The following is a 12,112-nucleotide window of genomic DNA, read 5'->3' on the forward strand; positions in this document are numbered from 1 at the left end:
GGGGTTATTAGATTCCTGGCGAACATCGACGTTGGTCCCCATATTTAAAAAGGGGGACCGAAATAGCCCGTCTTGCTATAGGCCTATCTCCCTCCTGGATTCGCTCAGGAAGATGGCAGGGCGGATACTTCTTGATCGACTCCAGGAGTGGGCCACTGATCACAGCATTATCTCAGACATACAATATGGCTTTCGGGAGGGGCTAGGAACAGTTGACCAGGCCTTAAATCTGTCCCTACTGGTGGGTAAATACGTTGAGGCAAAGGGGTCTGCGCTTCACATGGTCTATGTTGACCTTTCCGCAGCGTTTGACTGTGTGGCACACTCAACGCTGTGGAATATTATTCTGGAAATGGGGGTTGCTCCACCAATCGTGGACTTTCTTTGAGAACTGTATACAGGTACCACAGGCAGGGTAAGATGTGGGGTGAATGGTGAGCTTACGGATACTTTCAGGGTCGAAAAGGGGGTCAGACAGGGATGCGTACTGGCCCCCTTTCCATTTACCCTGTATACTAACGGTCTAGAGACCGCCATGCTTCAAGGCAGTAAAGATCTTCCTTTAATTGCTCGTCGGCAGATACCAGCGCTTTTATATGCCGACGATGCTGTTATCCTAGCAAGAACACCAAATGAACTCCAACTGGCATTAGATAGATACTGCGCCTTTATGGCGAGCTTAAATTTGAAATTTAATTCAAAGAAAACATACACGATGCATGCGGGGAAGGGAAAGAAAAAAGTATATAATCGGCGATTGTATGTACAAGGCGAGCCATTGGACACGACAGTAACCTACCCCTATCTAGGGATAGTTATAGATGAAAAATTTAAATGGAATTCAGCTATTAACGAAAGGAAACTTTCATTCTTGCCAGAGACAGTTTCGTTAAAAATGTTTTCACAAAGACTGGGACAGCGACCTCCAAGAGAACTGTTAAAAATATATAACGCGAAATGTGTTAGCACGGCCACATATGGGGCGGGGATATGGGGCTTCGCGAATGTGGACTCAATACAAAAAGTAGAGAATTCCTTTTTGCGATACCTGCTCGCGGTACCGAAAAGCTGTTCCACGTATGCTTGTCACACAGAGCTGGGTATTGATTACATTGAATACATTATAAAACTACAACCAGTAATGCTGTGGCGCCGAATATGGGTTACCGAACAATGCCAACTAACTAGAGCGATCATTCAAGATATCATGACACTTGATCGGTGTAAGAAAATCAAATGGTTATGCTATGTTAAAGCGCTGCTAACAGATTTGGGCCACAGGAAGTTGTTTGACCATCCGTTAACGTTAAATGAAATCTCTAAAAAGGACCTAAAAAAAGAGTGCCTTGTACATTTGCGCCAGCTACGACTACTATCTGAGATTCATAAACCTTCTGTTCAACACTCTTTAGTAGCGCAGACTGTGTTTTCCGCTGAACCATATTTGATGTTCAATTTAACGCAATATGAAAAAATGTTGCTTACCCGTTTTAGATTTGATATATTTCATTTGCTGGTCGCATTCTCAACACAAAATGTTTGGTCACCTATTCTCTCTATGTGTCGGTGTGACCTGGTGTCCCCACAAACAACCATACATGCAATATTATTCAGTAAATTTTTTATTGAACCTCGCAAACGTTGGATACTGCCCATTTTGAAAAGCTGGGGGCTCCGACAGTGCCGTCCTGCATACTTGGCACTTCAGTATCTTGAAAATGAAATTTATGCTAAAGTGATTGTCTGTTTTCTTAAATTTTGCATTCGACATTGTGCGAACCTTTGATTATCTAGTATACATGAGCCCTGCGTAAATGAAAGATTGCCAGACAAAAGGAAAACTGTATGTGATGTTATGATTGAAAAATATATAAACTGAGATGCCTTTTTTTAATTGTCTTTCAATAACTATATTTTTACTGGTTTTAAACTCCTGTAAATTTTGTAATTTGTTTATTGTGAACTTTTATGGTGTTTTTTTAAACTACCGAATAAAGTTATTATCGAATCGAATCGAATCGAAATGAATCTAGGTGAATAATTTGCTTAGTTGATGTGTTTAAAAATATGGGAATACATGTTTTCTTGAAGTCAGTTAGGCTTTAGGATATGTACTAGTTGAGAATCTTAGGCAGCATGTCTGTTAGACCTCTTAGTTCACAAATAGGCTCTAAGCTGTGCAATAAAGATCTAGGGAGTGCTGTTGAAATGAAAAAAGGAATGTTATGTCGTGCTTATATATATATGGTCTGTTTTTTTGCCAGTAGAGACAGTGAGATAGTATGAGCACAAATACACAGAGTGGAGGCAGAGACAGACATGGTAAATTACATGTAACATCCTGGTCATGTGCCTAAGATCACACTGTGAGTCAAGCTTGATTTTAAATGAATCTGGGTGAATAATTTGCTTAGTTGATGTCTTTAAAAATATGGGAATAAATGTATTCTTGAAGTCAGTTAGGCTTTAGGATATGTACTAGTAGAGAATCTTAGGCAGCATGTCTGTTAGGCCTCTTAGTTCACAAATAGGCTCTAAGCTTTGCAATACAGATCCAGGGTGTGCTGTTGAAATGAAAAAGGAATGTTATGTCTTGCTTATATATATATATATATGGTCTGTTTTTTGCCAGTAGAGACAGTGAGATAGTATGAGCACAAACACACATAGTGGAGGCAGAGACAGACATTGTAGATTACATGTAACATCCTGGTCATGTGCCTAAGATCACACTGTGAGTCAAGCTTGATTTTAAATGAATCTAGGTGAATAATTTGCTTAGTTGATGTGTTTAAAAATATGGGAATACATGTATTCTTGAAGTCAGTTAGGCTTTAGGATATGTACTAGCAGAGAATCTTAGGCAGCATGTCTGTTAGGCCTCTTAGTTCACAAATAGGCTCTAAGCTGTGCAATAAAGATCCAGGGTGTGCTGTTGAATTGAAAAAGGAATGTTATGTCTTGCCTATATATATATATATATATATATATATTCACTGAAAAAACCATAGGTTATAGACCATATATAGTTAGGAATTAGCATTTACAAAACCTTGAAAATTCACTGAAAAAACCATAGGTTATAGACCATATATAGTTAGGAATTAGCATTTAGAAAACCTTATTTTACTCACACAAAACCATTGAAATTCCATATATAGTTAGTTGCACTAACTATATATCGCGCATCCGCAATCCACTGCTGATGATGTCACATATTACATCATTCATGACATGGTCAGTGACATCACTGATGACATCACTGATGACATCTCAAATGACATCACTGATGACAACATCCAGTGACTGTATGTTTCTGTAAAGTTAAAATATGTTTTACATATTGAAGAATGAGTAGATGTATAAGTGTCTGAATGAAGGTTTTAGTAGGTGCGTGGTTGACTGTATGAGTGAGTGATTAAATGCGTCCTACTGAATGCATAGGTTAGTGACTAAACTGTGTGAAAGTTTGCATCAGTATGTCTGTTGTTGTGCAAGCTGCTGCATGTGTTGATCAGTAGCTATATGAGTGGCTATATGGGTTATTGATTGGTTGGCCAAGTATTTGTATGGGAGACTGAGTGTGTGTGTGGCTGGTTGGGAGGTGTGTGACTCTGTGCAGATCAATGTGTACTTGTATCAGTGATTGTATAAGAGAGTAAGTATGTGTTAGTATATGTTTGAAAATGTAAGGTGCTCTATGTTTAACTGTATAGATTAGAAAATGGAGGTGTGATTGATTCTTTGCATGACTGACTAGGTGTGTGAGTAACTCCATGGATGAGCAACAGAGTGTAAATGTCTGTATAGGTGTATGAGTGCATATGATAGTGTTGTAAAGATGAGTGATTGTATGTATGAATGATTGTATGGATGAATGAGTGAATGTGTGTGTAGACGTAGGAATCAGTGAGTGCGTATGTAGTAACTAGTATTGGTGTGTCAATGGTTTCAAAAATTATACTCTGTATTTAACACTGGTTGTAACAGAGGTTATATTAAAATGTGAGGAGATGCATTGTATTGTCACATGAATGATATCATCAGTGATGTGGTCATTGATGTCAAATGAGATGTCATCAGTGATGTCATTTGAGATGTCATCAGTGATGTCATCAGTGATGTCACTGACCATGTCATGAATGATGTAATATGTGACATCATCAGCAGTGGATTGCGGATGCGCGATATATAGTTAGTGCAACTAACTATATATGGAATTTCAATGGTTTTGTGTGAGTAAAATAAGGTTTTCTAAATGCTAATTCCTAACTATATATGGTCTATAACCTATGGTTTTTTCAGTGAATTTTCAAGGTTTTGTAAATGCTAATTCCTAACTATATATGGTCTATAACCTATGGTTTTTTCAGTGAATTTCATTGGTTTTTTAACAGCTAATATCTGTAGCTGTAAAATGTATTCTTCTTTAAATCCCAAAATATATTTTATATGTTTATGAATAATTTTTTTTTTTAATATTTTTTTTTCTTCGTTCCCGCTTCGCGAATCGGGAAGCTTCCCGTTAGCTGACCTTGATGCCGCGAAATAGACCGCGAGCCGGTAAACGTTTCTTTACCGCAAGTGCCGCGTTAGAAAACAACATCATGACGCCTCCCGTCCGCATGACGTTTCACGTTGTCGCGTGATACGTCATATGACGTGCTACGTTAGCGAACTGGTACGCGAAGCGAGTCGCAAAGCGCAGGTTTCTGGAAGCAAACCGGGAGGCCCTGCAAAGCGCTTAACGTAAACACAGCAGGTCATGTGACTTGGTAATAACACTTTTCATTGGTTCATTTCACTTTTGGTTTCCTAATGATGTAAGACTAGGTCATATAATCTAAAATGAACACTTTTCATTGGTTGAGAACTCTTGTTTTTCCCAAATGATGAAAATCCCTCCTTCTTTCCTCACTCTGACTTTCATCATTGTGAGAGAAAGACCCTTTGTGATCACTGAGCAATGGCTTCTTTAGTAGCTTCAGCTGGTGCTTCCCCACCACCTCCACCACCTCCAAGGAAGAGTGGACCACCTGCTCAAGTTATAATTCAACAAGAAGAGGAAGAAGAGGAACAGAACGACGAGCACGAAGAGAGGCAGTTTTTGCCTGAGGAGCCCAGGACGTCTCACCGGAAAGAAAACTTCATTTGGCAATTTTTTAAAATTCCCAAAGGTCAGAAAAAAGTAAATGCAAGATACGTAACTTGCCTTATATGTCAAGATAGACTGTCCAGAGGAACCGAGAAAAAATACAGTTTCGGAAACTACACAATGCATCGCCATATGACTAGGTGGCATCCTAACAACTACAGTGCTGCACAGTTTCGGAACGACCTAGATAATCTCCCTATTATGGCCAGAAGATCTGTTGTACCGGAAGTAACGGGACCAGAGGGCAGGGAGATGGTGCCAAATATACAAATGAGATTTGGTGAAGTAAAACACATCTGCGTATTTTGCGATGGATTCATTTGCTACGGAGAAAGAAGCATCACTCTGATCAACAGAGCTATTGACTATCATATGCAAGTTTGTACGAAACGCCCAAAATAATAAATACTTTTTTTTGTTTTGTTGCTACTGTTGAGCCCTTTACAATGAATCGTTTTCATTGCCCCCTCCAAGAAAACCCCCCAAAAATATAAAACTGTTCAGAAAAATTCAAAAAAAGTAAAAAAATGTTCAGAAAAAAAAAAAAAAAGTTCTTTTCAGAACTACCTCCCCGTTATTAAAAAATTGGTACAATATTTGGAACTGTGCCAACCTCTATTTCTCTTAGTTCGCTTCCCAGTTCGCTCGCCGGTACGCGAACCGGAAGCGAACCAAAAACAGTAAGTATAAGGGAAGGAAACAGACACTTATGTTAAAAGAAAGACAGCTATAGGGGAGTAAACTAGAGATACTATTACCCGTAATCCACTGCTGATGATGTCACATATTACATCATTCATGACATGCTCAGTGACATCATCAGCAGAGGATTGCGGGTTTTTTGGCAACGTGCCTTATCCACGGTTTAATAACGCTGCCTTTTGCTTTATATAAGTTTTCAAATTGTATGAAATATATACCAATAGGTCGTTATGAACCTTTAGGTAGTGCTTTTCTTCATGAGGTCTGGTCGCTTCCATACACATACAGATGTTTCAAAGATGATCAAGAAGTTTATCTGAATGGAGAGGAATGCACTGAGACGCCAGATCATTCACTAATGTGTAGGCACATACAGTTACACGGTTCATGCAACAAACACCGACCAAATATGGCTTGCGTGTTGCAAGGCACGCCAGTTCCTGCTATCATCCCCACGTTCAAGTTGTTGGAAAATGGTAGTTATTTGATGCTCAATAATGAAGATTGTTCTGAGTTAATTAAAAGTATTCCTTTTATCGTAACAGTAAGTGAACGGGTTATTTGCTGCAGAAATGTTCTATTTCCTCCCACACATGAACATAGGGAGTTTTCAATTTGGCCACAAATACCAACCTTGGGAGAGATTTCAACGGCATGGCAAGAATAAGAGCTCTTTTGTCTCAGAGAGAGGTGGCCTTGAGTTCGGCCCGTGAAACTTTCGTGCTTCACATAGCGAACACCCGTACAGAGGTGCAGACCCTTTTCAATTCACATTTGCCTTTCAATTTCAGCAAGATGGTTCGGACTATCTTTAACGCATCCTCCACAAAAGCCCTGGCGCACTTTTTTAAAGTTGATACCAGTGGTCTCGTGACTTCATTTGAGAAAATCTTTGGAGTCATCCCTGCTTTCTTTCATTGTATTTTCTCCACTCTGCTTCGTGGATTGGCATTTTTACTTGCATTACCAGCGGACGCTCTTGTGCTTTTTTACATTTTTAAATATGGATGTCCCTCCTATGCAACCTCCCACCCTGCAGCTGCTGACACTGTTCCGCAATCGCATGCTAGAATATTATGGCACAATGCCGTTGGCGATATTAAGCACGGCATATGGATTATCTTTTCGATTCTCCTACTTCACCTGTGTCCAGCCTGTATTTCACTGCCTGACCTGTGATTTCGATTGGGCCATTGATTTGTGTCTCTGCGGACCGGTTTCTCCTGACGTCGACTTTAATCAGCTGATGACTCCTATCATTACTCACGAGTTGGTTTGTCCTGGCGAAAGGATTATGGCTGTGGCATTGATGCATGGACTATTTGGTCCCTGGAATTTACTGGCGGCAGCACAGTCTTTCTTGGAACAGAGCTTTCTTGAAAACCCACCGAGCTGTCCTCTGATGGTGATAGAGGATCCGGTGCTGGGAGAGCACGTATGTTCTTTTCCGCTTTTAAATTGGATGGCTGAACTGTTTTCGGATGAAGACGGTGACTTCCTATTCGAGGCTGTTGCAGCTTATTTTGCATACACAGTTATGTCATAGACCTTTTTCATGTTTGATATGCTGAGTACTAGCATTTCATTGACAATTCATTGACTTATTTTTCAAGTTTTTATTATTTACCTTGCCTATTGGCTTAAGACTCGATAAAGTACTTGGCTGTTTTATTTTTCTTTAGCATTAAATTTTCCTAGTTTTTAATGCTTTACCTTGCGGACCGTCCACATATAAACTTGCAATCTGCTCTCATGAGATGGCACTTCTATTATCTTATTCAGTTCGTTTCCGGATCATGGGGAGGTGTCATCTAGGTCCTGGATATCTTTACACCGTGTTAAGTTAGCATGGGCTCATTACCGGTTTAAACGCCATTTTTCCTTTTTTGCAACTTCTGCACACGACACTTAGTTGTTGCTTTAGCTTTCCACCTAGTAGTTCATCGTGGTTTACTTGAGAATAATATGTTATTGCTCTACTATCTGCTTTGCTTGTTAAACTATATCTGTACAGCGAGTGCTAAAGTTTCAAGAACAACACGATACAGAATTGTTATGAGGTCTGATCTCCACGACTTCATACTCATAACATAAGTGCAACTTCTGCCAATTCTGGGCATGAGGCGGGTTTTATATTGCTTTGCCGAACACACATACACAACAGTTGATGCGGTTCACATGAAGAGAGAGCTGGTGTATGCTGATGTGATTCCTTCAAATCTAAGACACTAAAGTATGGGCACGCCCTAAACCAACACAAAGAGACCTTCTTAGCAAATAATATAATATGTGTATTAGGGAGGGTGAGATATAAGCAGCCGCGGGCCGTGGAGGGAGTTACGGTGAGGCAGGGAGGCGGGGAGGGGGAGAAGCAGGGTGGAGCCCTCTCTACCCTGCCCCTCCCCCTCCCCGCCTCCCTGCCCCACCGTAACTCCCTCCACGGCCCGCGGCTGCTTATAAGTGTTGCTAACTCTTATTCATTTACAGCATGTTAACATACTGTCACCATTCGCTTTTTATGTACTAGTAACTATGCTGGTAATTTTGCTACTGATAATATGTGTACTTGTATTCTCCACCCTGCTTCTCCCCCTCCCCGCCTCCCTGCCTCACCGTAACTCCCTCCACGGCCCGCGGCTGCTTATAAGTGTTGCTAACTCTTATTCATTTACAGCATGTTAACATACTATCACCATTCGCTTTTTATGTACTAGTAACTATGCTGGTAATTTTGCTACTGATAATATGTGTACTTGTATTATCTAAGGTACTACGCCTGAGAAGACGGCATTAGTAAATAAACATTTCAAATACACATGTGTTCTTCTTAACTCCATGTTCTGGTTTCTAAGAAATATATAACGACCGACTGTTCATGAGTTCCACGTATCCTGAGGTACTATAAGTTCATATTCTGGATTGTCTAAACATTGAGAGTTTGTTATATCCAATGCGACACTGTACCTAGCTTGCTAAGGAGTTTTTGATTACTAACGTGAGTTTTGGGACACCCTAATTCGCCGAGGTTCCAATCCTCTGTCCACAGTTCTGTGTGAGAACAGAAACCCTGCGACAGGGGCACCCCCGACCTTTGCTGGAGCTTCATCACACTTGCGATACAACTCCAGCAATGCGCCACCTTTACGGCACAGATACATCACGCATCTGTGCTGTTTTTGCCCCATGATGCGCCGCATTGTAAATGCAGCACACCATAGGTGACGGAACAGCGGCACAGAATGACTAACACATCCCTGGTGATGCGCCAGTCATCATAAATGTATCCCTATGCTTCTTATCTTGTTAGAGATGAACCGCCATATGTATCATCAAAGTTTTTTGCATTTCCTAAATAGCGAACTTTAAGGAATAAATAGCGATTCTTTACCATTCCTAGTTTGCGATTAGCTATTTGCTAATTACAAATTACCCATTCATTTCCTTCATTTCCATAGGGCGGTTGGACTCACTTTTAGCTCGAACGGCTGAATGGATTTCCACGAAACTTGGCAAAATTGTAGGGACTGGTAGCCCGATGTGCCTTTGCTATGTCTCAAGATATATGCTCCAGTGGTTTTTACGAAAATTAACTTTGAAAAATATATATTGGGCTACATTGGCCTATATATATGTTGGAGCCCAAATGTAGCCCAATGTAGCCCAATGAAGCCCAATGTAGCCCAATGTAGCCCAAAGATGGCCGCCAGACACACAAAAAAACAAATGTAGCCCAAATATCAGCCAGATGTAGCCCAACTATAGCCCAGTGACAGAATGACCAATCAGCTTCGCAAACCTCCGTTACGCGAAGCGGAGCGCTGTTACAGATATATATCTTTTTTTGAACGTTAATTTCTCAAAATCCACTGGAGCACATATATTGAGACCTAGCAAAGGCACATCGGGCTACCAGTCCCTAATATTTTACCAAGTTTCGTGCAAATCCATTCAGCCGTTCGATTATTATTATTATTATTTTTTTTCCCCGCGGGGCCCTTTTAAAACCTCCACATCAAACCTAGGGGGTCAGCGAGGATCTACTATTCCCCCTTATGGTCATTTGCCCCTTCGCTTTCGCCTCCTCTTGTCTCTCGATCCTACCGAGAGACAAGATGGCGGCCGCTACGGACTGTTTGGAATGTTGACAGACGCCGGAGAACCAATCAGCTTCGCTTCACAAAGCTCCGTTGCGCGAAAAGTACCCGTCCTGGGACGCTGCCTGGTCCGCTGTTACAGATATATATCTTTTTTTAAACGTTAATTTCTCAAAATCCACTGGAGCACATATATTGAGACCTACAAAAGGCACATCGGGCTACCAGTCCCTACAATTTTGCCAAGTTTCGTGCAAATCCATTCAGCCGTTCGGGCTAAAAGTGAGGCCAACCGCCCTATGGAAAACTCAATGTTAAAAACACGTTTTGGGACCCCCCTTTTTTCTCGGCCCCCCCTTGACGAACCCCCCCAAATTTTCAAGGGCTGCTCAGAAACAAAATGTGCCATTTTCCTGAAAATTTCAGCCAATTCCGTCCACAAACGCCAAAGTTATTAGACATAGAATTTTCAAAAATCCCATAGAGAAAAAATCCTAACTATATATACCTACTGGCGACCGCCAGTAGGTAATATATATATATATATATTCACTGAAAAAACCATAGGTTATAGACCATATATAGTTAGGAATTAGCATTTAAAAAACCTTATTTTACTCACACAAAACCATTGAAATTCCATATATAGTTAGTTGCACTAACTATATATTGCGCACCCGCAATCCACTGCTGATCATGTCACATATTACATCATTCATGACATGGTCAGTGACATCACTGATGACATCACTGATGACATCTCAAATGACATCACTGATGACATCACTGATGACAACATCCAGTGACTGTATGTTTCTATAAAGTTAAAATATGTCTTACATATTGAAGAATGAGTGGATGTATAAGTGTCTGGACGAAGGATTTAGTAGGTGCATGACTGAATGTATGAGTGAGTGATTAAATGTGTCTCACTGAGTGCATGGGTTAGTGACTAAACTGTCTTAATTTGTGCATCATTATGTCTGTTGTTCTGTAAACTGCTGCATGTGTTGATCAGTAGCTATATGAGTAACTATATGGGTTATTGATTGATTGCCCAAGTATTTGCATGGGAGACTGAGTGTGTGTGTGGCTGGATGGGAGGTGTGTGACTCTGTACAGATCAATGTGTACTTGTATCAATGATTGTATAAGAGAGTAAGTATGTGTTAGTATATGGTTGAAAACGTAAGGTGCTCTATGTTTAACTGTATAGAGTAGAAAATGGAAGTGTGATTGATTCTTTACAGGACTGACTAGGTGTGTGAGTAACTCCATGGATGAGTGGCAGAGTGTGAGTGTCTGTATAGGTGTATGAGTGCATATGATTGTGTTGTAAACATGAGTGATTGTATGTATGAATGATTGTATGGGTGAATGAGTGAATGTGTGTGTAGACGTAGGAATCAGTGAGTACGTATGTAGTAACTAGTATTGGTGTGTCAATAGTTTCAAAAATTATACTCTGTTTTTAACACTGGGTGAAACAGAGGTTATATTAAAATGTGAAGAGATGCATTGTATTGTCACATGAATAATATCATCAGTGATGTGGTCATTGATGTCAAATGAGATGTCATCAGTGATGTCATCAGTGATGTCATTTGAGATGTCATCAGTGATGTCATCAGTGATGTCACTGACCATGTCATGAATGATGTAATATGTGACATGATCAGCAGTGGATTGCGGGTGCGCAATATATAGTTAGTGCAACTAACTATATATGGAATTTCAATGGTTTTGTGTGAGTAAAATAAGGTTTTTTAAATGCTAATTCCTAACTATATATGGTCTATAACCTATGGTTTTTTCAGTGAATTTTCAAGGTTTTGTAAATGCTAATTCCTAACTATATATGGTCTATAACCTATGGTTTTTTCAGTGAATTTCAATGGTTTTTTAATAGCAAATATCATAAGCTGTCGAATGTCAAGTACGTGGTAAGTGAAAACATTTTCGTGTTTATGCACACTGATCTGCTTTGAATGGTACCCCCCCCCCTCATTTCTATTAGGAGTACTCTCTCTTTGCAGATAGTGAAAGGTAGTTAACGCAGGCCTTTGCCCCCGTTGTAATCCGTCGTGCCTGCTTCTCTCTCCATTTGATTGATTGTTATCCAAGTATTTACTGTTTTAGAATTAGTTCTCTTTGGTTCATT

This window comes from Lissotriton helveticus, chromosome 2_1, assembly GCF_964261635.1.
Source record: "Lissotriton helveticus chromosome 2_1, aLisHel1.1, whole genome shotgun sequence".
Taxonomy (NCBI): domain Eukaryota; kingdom Metazoa; phylum Chordata; class Amphibia; order Caudata; family Salamandridae; genus Lissotriton; species Lissotriton helveticus.